Below are 8,004 nucleotides of genomic sequence, written 5' to 3' on the forward strand. Positions count from 1 at the left end.
GTGAGTCAAGCACCTACATTGAACACCTTCAAGAGTAAATTGGATGCTTATGTTGCTGGGATCCTATGACCCCAGCTGACTTCCTGCCCTTTGGTTGGGGGGCTGGACTCGATGATCTTCTGAGGTCCCTTCCAGCCCTAATGTCTATGAAATATGTCTGTGAAATACTCCAGACCTACAGTCACCCGTTCCCTCCAGCCCTTGTGGAGGGGGCCCCCCAGCTGCTTCTGTCATGACTGGGCCAGATCAAGTTGGGCCTCGGCATGGCCTGGAGGGAAGGGGAAGGGCTGGGGCTCCAGGGCTGCACCAGGTGGCCTAAACATGTCTCCTTCTCCTGCCATGCAGTATCTCCTGGCTGCACCAGCACTGTGCGTATGGGCACTGGCCCTGAAGGCCCCCCTGCCTGCTCCCTTCCCCACTTGAGTGGCAGTCATCTTCCCCCTCACCTACCCTGCCACAGTCTTGGCAATTCAGATTTCAAAAAACCATGGGAAGCCACTGTTGCCCTCAGGGAGCCCTGCACCTGCCTCTAGCCCCCAGCTCCCAGCCATGGCCCTGCTAGAAGGGAGGAGGTGCACACTGCCCACCCCAGATGCTCTCAGCCAGGCTGCCAACAACCATGAAAAAACCCTTGGCCTCCACACAAGTGGAGTTCTGTGAACCCAATCATGAGCCTAAAGGAGCAGGGCTGTGCACAGAGGAGACAGCCTCAGAAGCACCCTGATGGGCAGATCCTCCTGCCCCCCGCCCCAACAAAGCAAAGAAAAACCTTTAGAATTCAGCTGTCTTAGGCTCTTCCCCTGCTCCCACATACCATCACTGTAGACAGACCCTTCCAATCCCACTAGAGACAATGTACTTATCAGACACACAGAAGTGCTGAAATGAATTTTTAAAATTTAATTTATGAAAACACAACCCTAATTGCTAACTGCTGAATGTTTTAGCATTGAATGGTGATCAATCAGTGGCCTACAGAGCACCTTCTCTGTCTGCGGCATCCAGAATGTGTGGCCAGGCAGTTCTTCACAATACCTCCTTGACTACTGTTTGCTTGCTGATCTAAGGAGGCATCATGCCCTGCCTGCCCATGTCTGTATCTGGCTGCTGCCTCCCTCAATTCCTGCAATTCCTCAGACCAGGAGTCACTGAAAATCTTCATTCTGGCCTCACAAATATTGTGGAGCATGCAGGCTGCCACAATGAAAATGGTGATGTTTTCTGGCTCCATCTCAAGCCTGTAGTTCGGTGACCTTGTCCGAATTCAGGGTCGGTTGGCTAATGTGGATGTCAGGTCCCCACACCCATTTTCTCAATAGGTGCCCTTACCACATCCAGACCTAGGCACCAGAAGCAATCGGTGAAGTCACACCCTCATTTTCTCCAAGTCTACAGGCAACTCCATTTTACATGAGATGCGTTCAGTGGCAAAAAATGGGGTGCTCAGCAGAACACTGAAATGGCCGAATTCTGAATTCAGGATTGGTTGGCTAATGTGGGTGTCAGGTTCCCATGCCCATTTTCTCGGTAGGTTCCATTGTCACATCCAAAGCTACGCCAGGCATCCAGGAGCAATTGCTGCCAGGGTGGGAGGGGGAGGTTGTTTGAAGGGCCAGAAACAATCCTTTTTAATCAAGCTATATTGCACATAGTGACATTTGGGTGTTACCAGCAGTGAGCCATTAACACCTTTAGTTCTAGACAGTGGGTGCATCAAGGGGGTACTTTGGGTCAGACTATGGATTTCAGTGGTGTTCTTCTAGGAAAAGTCACTTAGGCATATTGGGCAGTACTAAGGCAGAGTTCACACCTATATAGGTATGCATAAGTAACTTGCAAGTCAAGTCAGACCTGCACAAAAAGGTTCCATACAAATGTCTATATAACTGCTCTCATCTGTGGGCAGGAAGCATCTGGCATAGCAATCCCTCTCTTAGTGGTTCAATTTGGCTCTGAAAATGTACTCTATGGAGGCACAAAGGAAGAAGCAATGTCTGCCTGTCTTGGAAGAACAGCTAGATACATCTCAAAGCCATGGCCCCAGCTGGGACCATGATAAGGTAGAGGCTTTGACTGGTATTTTGGAAGAATAAAAAGTTATAATGCAGCTGGGGAGTCAGTGAAATAAGCCAATCTGTGCATCCATTGCTGAGCAAATGAAGGAACGTGGCTACAATTGCAACTGGGTCCAGTACCACAGCAAGATGAAGTCCCTGAAATGTACCTTCCATCGGGCCAAGGACCAGAATTCTTGTTCTGGGGCTGGACGCACAGTAGCCCCATTCTGTGTTAAGCTGTTGACCACTCTCTTGAAGGATGCAGGAGATGCTTGCCTATGATCATTTGGCATGATGGGTGTACAGGAGGTGGCCACAGAGTCACATAGCTAGCAAAAGTCCACAGACTATCCTGACACTGGGAGGTGGCAGTGTGATAGCCACTGCTCAGCCTTCAGGGAACCAGTCAGAGGCAGGTCGGGGGTGGGGGGGAAGGGGAGGGCGAGTGTTCACAGTAGCTACAGGAAATGGTGAAGCAAGATGCAGAAGTTTTATTGAACATGACTGCACTCTCCATGGGGTCTTTCCTGATTATCCCAGAGAAGGAGGAAGATGCATCAGATGATTCTGACCCTGGAGTTGTTCTGAATACCAGAAAGATCACTGTTGGTATAGGAGATTCCCAAAGATCTGCACCTGAGAACTTGTAAGTTATGAGGAAGGGGTGTTAGATCATTTTAGGTGACTAGGACTTACATGGATGAGAATGGGGGAGGGAGTTACTGTTGGAACTGGTAAATATGTCTGTTGCTTGTAGTCATGCAATGTTTCGCATACATGGGGTGGAAGTGCTGGGCTATCTCTTAAAATTGCTAGTGGGGGTGTGGGGATGAGATCTTTGACTATCACCACCTTTTTTCCTCTCTATTACCAGCTACTGCATCCGCTGGAATTTTGGCAGGTGTGCCTGAAACTCAAACACCAGCATAGACTGGAGCTGAGCAAATGTGTGAGCACTGCTGCAAGCAGCGATGGTCAAGAGAAGGCATGATGGAGACCTTAGTGTCAGACTCTGAATTGTGAGTACAGGCCTTAGATCATTTGGGTGATGAAATGAGCAAGGCGTTCCTAAAGATTGAAGAGAGAGAGGCAGCAGCTCACTGGGACATCATGGCCAGCACAATAAGATTACTTGACTTGGCACAAGGTTCTGTCTGAATGCCAAGTGGACCTGGTGTCAGGAGGGAAAGTTTAAACAGGAGCTCCTTAAACAACTGACCATGGGCCCCATTGTGACAACCTCATTGAAAGGCTCTGTGCCTGCGACTGAGGGGTGCCCCTCCTCTAGCTCCAGAAGGTGAGCACCATGAAGGGGAGGGTGAGACAGAGGGAGCTCAGCAGGAGGGGGAAGGAGAGGGAAAGAAGACTCAATGATGGGTTTTTAGTTGTGAGTGGCTTTTTCTGTTCTGCTTTGTTTTACTGACATTAAAATAAAATCAGTTGGCTAATGTGGTGTCATGAGTGGTATTCATGGCATTCATAATCAGCATGCCCATAACATGCAGAGTTGTATTTGTGTTACATTTAAGTTTGATACTGGGGGGCTGGGTTGCGGCCATGGGGGTGGTATGAAGCCCACAGGGGTACTGGGGGCACTCAGCATAGAGACTTACTTGGGTCATGGATCCTAGGGGACTGGAACTGAGAGCAAGACAGGGCCAGGGAACTGGAGCATATGAGTTGGGGTCCTCAAAGAAAGATCCAGGGCAGTGGACCTGGGCTGAAGGCCACAGCCAGAGTAAGGGTCAAAGCAGGGAAGGCTGAAGCCCAGACAAAGGTTTGATGCCTGAGGTGCCAATAGCTGCATTGGGCCCAGGGTGCCCCCTCAAAATTGATACCTAGTAACACCTGCAAGGCATGGGCATGACTATGGGGGAGGCTGGAGGCCATGATTAACATCTCTATGGCAATTTAGTGCCTGAGGGTAAGACCAGTGCCAGTCAGGCATTAGAAGCACCAGACAGCTGAGGGACTGAGACTCCCTCTGGGCCCCTGGCGCAGCCTCCCTAAGTATTACAAGGTCCATCAGGGCCTGGCAAGTGAGGTACAAAAGGGGAGGGCACCCCAAGGAGCCAGAGTGAGGTAGGAGTTGCTTGACTAGCAGGGGGCATTATGGTTGCCCTTGGAGCCAGACCTTGCCTGTGTTGCAAAGCAAGGTGACTGTGTAGAGTAGTGATGTGGTCCAGTAAACCTTCACTTTACACAAAATAGTTTTATTGTGAAATTGTCATTAGTTTCTAAAATGTCCTCATACCAATAAAATTACTCAGGAAAACGTAACTACTTTTCAATTTGACTGTTTAACATCCATACTTTTAGATAATTGGTAGGAGTCATTTAGGACCTGATGATATTGGAATAAATGAGTTTTCAGTGTACTCTGGATTAGATACACACTGAATAAAAATGTTCAGGTCTGTGGTTTTCTCTCACCTAAATTATGGTAACTCCATCAGCAGAATGCTTTCTGTATACTATGTTGAGATAGTTAAAATGAAAATTATACAACATCATGTTGGCTTTCTTGTACTGGTTTCTTGAATTAGTAAAATAATTGGAGAGCAATGTTTCAGTACTGACTGTAGGATAAAGAAATCACCTACTGAATCACCAAGGCAACTTCCTGCACATTTTTACTTCTACGGGGGGTGGAAAGGATAGTCATAGGATATTGAAGACAATAGGCTCACTAACTGATCTTGAAGAGGGGTAGCAATAATAGACTTTGATTTAAATACTATAACAGTAAAATTATTTATTCTTTCCCTAGGAAAGCAAAGTATGAATTTCAGGTATACTGTTACCATGTCATTAAATCATACCTGATATTGTTTGTTGCTGTACCCTATAAAAGTGACTCTGTTGGCCTAGTGAATTAAGATCTGTCTGAATAATTTATAATGGAGACCCTGCTCCTGGAAAATCTTATGCATATGTTTAACTTTATATATGTAAGCAGTATTATTGAAATTAGTTAAGCAGGTACATAGGTGATCAATTTTGTCTTTTTGTTCATTAATTGTGTACAGATCATGACTTTCCTGAATTTCCTATTTATACCAGTTGTTCACAAAATTTTGCTTTGTCATAAGCAGTTGCAAGAAGTCATTATTAAAAATTGAAGCTGTTTCACTGTATATATAAGGCATGTGTTATGCTGCTTTTCCTTGATTGGAGAAGTGTGGGTCTTTAGAATTAGATATCTGATATGAATGATAATTGTATAGATGACAGTTAATCTGAAATGTGTTTTCCTTAAATATTTGACTTAAAATATGTGAATATTCCAGCATGTCACAAATAGGTACAATAACAAGTTCATTTTTCTTAAAAATATATTTTTCTTTTTGTGGCCTGTCACATTTGGGTCTAGATTCTTTGCTAGAGTGTGCTATGTTTACTGCATTTGACAAAGTACAATGGAGCAAAGTCCAAGGCTATAATCTATTTGATAAGAAAACCTGTCCATCCTCAGATGAACTGTGGTTTATAATGTCTGGATTTGCTACTTCTCAGGATGGCAGACCTTGCAGGAAGTAATTAATGCCACTAGCACAGGGTAGCTTGGACAGACAGAATGTTCCTAGGCTATGACTGTATTAGTAAGCTTACTGGGTGCCTGTATACGTGATTAGGGTGGGGACCGTGTTTGAATTAGAGCAGTTCCCAGAGAACACATTGTCACATGTATTAAACACCCACACATTTAAAAATGACTGAAGGATGCTTTAATTAAAGTTAATTTGATGAGCTTTAATTAAAGCACCCCAGCAGCCATTTTTAAACCCATAGGGGCTTTTACATGTGACAATGCTAGAGCATCCTAATTAGAACACGTCAAAGCACATGTATAGGCATCCACTGTGTTCTATGGTGGTGCCCTCAGGTGTACTGAGCTGCAGTGGACAAGTTGCTACCTAAACTAGAAGCAGTGTAGCAGCACCTGTGAAGTACCACAGACTGGCTAATTAGTTTGGAGTGGCCAATCTGAAGCCTCATGTGAATACAACTACACCAAATCAGAAAGCAGTCATATGAGGATTGCATTGGAGCTGGGTACACTTACCATACTTAGTCAGTTTGTTGTGTAGATGTGGCCCTATATAGTTAGTAATCTCACTGCTGTATGGGATTTTGCTTAAATGCAAGAGCCTGGTATTTATTTAAGCCTCAGGTCCATGTAACAGGTCAGGGCACACACATCAGAGGGTAACTGAGCATTGTGAGTTAGTTTAGTCAATAGACTGATTATAAATATTTGAAATTCTGTATTATGTTAGTGTTGATTGTTAACTATTACATGAAGCGGAGGACAGAAAATATGAAATTGGTTCCAGAGGCTCTCGCAGGACAGTTCCAACCAGCTGTTTATTATGCAGGGACGGAAGTATAACTGGGCTTTTTAGCACCTGCCATAGTGGTGGGGCAGGAGGAGCTGCTGGCAGAAGTGTACGAGAGCAAGCTGTTGCTGTGGCAGTTAATATGGAAGCTGCTGCTGAAATGTGTCAAGTGGTGATTTAACAGCTAAAATTCTGCAAAAAAGGAGGCTAGAGGGTTAATTGACACCACCCGTATAGCAGCAGTTTCCCCTGGGAGTAAACCTCTGGCTGTTGCCAACTCCACAGCTGCTGCTTTGCCCTCCTCACCTGTCTTATACTCAGCATTTGAACTGCTGCCAGAGCCACTGCATGGAAGGCATGGGGTTGGGGGAGGGAAGGTGAGGCACTCCCTTTGGCAGTTGCTTGGATTTGTTCCTACCCTTAGTTATGCTACTGCGCAAAGATTCCTATTGTGCAAGGTTGACCAATTAAAACACAGGCATTAAATGATATGCCCCTCTATAAGACTTCTTGGCTGTGAGTGATTTTTGAACAGTGCAGAAAGCCTTGATTCAGATGTGATTCAGATGTGGTCAAGGTCTCTTGGGAGCAGGTTATAGATTCACTCAGTTCTTGATAGTCCTCATCTAATCTCTGATTGTGCTCATTGGCCTATCTCCAAAAGCGAATATTCTTTATCTAGTGTCTGAGTTTACCCCCAGTGGTATATGGACATGTAAGAGGTCCCTTCCAGCCCTAAACTTCTGTGAATCTGTGTGAATCTGAATTAGTTGAGTCCTATCCCCAAAGTGTCTATAATCTAAATAGATAACATATAGAAGGAATTTTCTTAGTCCATACAGTTCCTAATGCTCTTGTCCAATATTTGAATTTTTCCTAAACTATTTCTCTGATCTTATAATGAATCCTAATTTCCCAAACCCTTCCTCTTTTTTTTATTTTATTATTTAATTTAATATACCTTTAACGCTAACATCTTTTCTCACAAAAGTACATTCTAACCATAATACCACACAGTACCTTTACTGTTTGATTTCCCTTTTTCTACAGGCACTTAGCAGTTCTGCAACATCCTCTTCTTTAAGTGCTCTGTATTGGCCAATGATGAATTCACATTAAGTAATTTTACTAGGAAGGAAACCCTTGGTGATGAAGACAACTGCTGCTCTCAGGAATGTGGCTTTGCACTCTGGTAACAAAAGTTAGGGTTCCTGCCTCATATGCCACAAAGCAGTAGATATGATTAATGTTTTGAAATGCAAAACAATATTTTTGAGAATATCAGGCATTCCCAGTCAGAGTTTGTTATGGAAACTCTGTGAATATGTACAGTGGGAATAATATTTATTCCATAGACACTGTGATTCTTAATTATATTTGCAAAGTGCTTTCATATTATGTAATGGCAACATTGGTATTGATTTTATTTATGATGATATGATATTAGATGTCTGTTCTCCCCCTATCCAGCAAAGTTTTTAAGGATGTGTCAAAAAGTTAAGCATGTGAATTGTTCTATTGACTTCACATGGGATTACTCACATGCCTGAAGTGAAGCATATGTTTAACTGCTTTATTGGATCAGGAGGTAAATGTGTATGCAGCGA

The sequence above is a fragment of the Crocodylus porosus genome, unplaced genomic scaffold, assembly GCF_001723895.1.
Source record: "Crocodylus porosus isolate Cpor-Errol unplaced genomic scaffold, CroPor_comp1, whole genome shotgun sequence".
NCBI lineage: Eukaryota > Metazoa > Chordata > Crocodylia > Crocodylidae > Crocodylus > Crocodylus porosus.